Source organism: Chaetura pelagica, unplaced genomic scaffold, assembly GCF_000747805.2.
Source record: "Chaetura pelagica isolate M959 unplaced genomic scaffold, ChaPel_1.0 scaffold76, whole genome shotgun sequence".
NCBI classification, from domain to species: Eukaryota; Metazoa; Chordata; class Aves; order Apodiformes; family Apodidae; genus Chaetura; species Chaetura pelagica.
In genome coordinates, this window is record NW_009970723.1 from 7,790,951 (window position 1) to 7,792,207 (window position 1,257).

The following is a 1,257-nucleotide window of genomic DNA, read 5'->3' on the forward strand; positions in this document are numbered from 1 at the left end:
GCAGCTCGGTTATCGCAGCTAAGGATGTGTTTGTCTCGTTTTACATTAAATGTCATATTGAATAACTTCATTTATCTTTTATGTGTGGTAGATGACGTTTCTTTTTTGAATATGTGATGTTTGTGGGTTGTTTTTTTTTCTGCTCAGATGTTACAAGTTGTTAAAGGGGAGTATCAGGAGGATGGAGCCAGGCTTTTTTCAGTGATGTCCAGTTACTGGACAAGGGGCAGTGGGTGCAAACAGGAGCACGGGAGGTTCCGTGTAAATATCAGAAAAACTTATTTCCTGTGAGAGTGACAGAGCCCTGGGACAGGCTGCCCAGAGAGGCTGTGGAGTCTCCTTCACTGGAGACATTCAAACCCCACCTGGACACATTCCTGTGTGATGTGCTCTGGGTGACCCTGCTCTGGCAGGGGGGTTGGGCTGGATGATCTTTTGAGGTCCCTTCCAACCCCTAAGATTCCATGATTCTGTGTTGTTAGTTTTCACTCTGAAGTGCTCCTCGTAAAACACTACAATTTGCAGCTCTTTTCCTCCCATTGAGGTCTTGGTAGTGTCAGGAACTCGAGTCCTCCTAAAGGTTCAGTGCTGAAACAGCTTTGTCTTCTTAGGCCTGGAATGAATTGAAATCTAGTCTGATGTCTCATAAGAAAGTTACTGTGTTTAAAAATAGGGGATCATTTGATGATCATAAACAGAAGTAGTCCTTTTCAGTATCTGAGTTGTACAAGCAGGTGGAGGAAATGGAGAAATCTGGAACACTACTGAGAGTGTAATAAAAAACCAAACTGATTCGGCATCAGTTTTTCATAACAGCTCCAAGGTACTGGAAAAACTGGCTTACTGTAAAAGGGGCCTTTTTTAATCAGTCTGAAAGTTTTTTCTGAATTTGTTCAAAAGTACCAGCTGTTGCTTCTCAATTCTTAAAATGCAGAGGAGAATTACAAGTAGGTCTGTATTTTAAAACAGCTAACTTGTTATTTCAGCAGGCAGCATTTATTTTCTGTAGATGCAACTACTGAAACATAATTAATACAAAATGGTGAAAATAAATTGAAGTGTGAGGTTACCATGGTAAAGTAACTTGAAGGTTAAACAAAGATATTTTATTAGTCTGGTTTGAGTCAACTTCAGGAAGATACCCTTTGGGATTACAGTCTGCCAGGTGACAATGTTATCTGTAAAAATGACACTTGAGATACGATCCCTCATTGTAGGTGCAACAAGAAATTAATTTCTGGGCTTACAAAGAATTGA

General features: G+C 40.2%; 1 protein-coding gene across 1 annotated transcript in view; it reads left to right on the forward strand.

Annotated features, from left to right (window-relative positions):
- INTS8 (integrator complex subunit 8) overlaps positions 1–1,257 on the forward strand; it is a 29,799-nt gene that overhangs the window by 3,656 nt on the left and 24,886 nt on the right. The window lies entirely within an intron of this gene.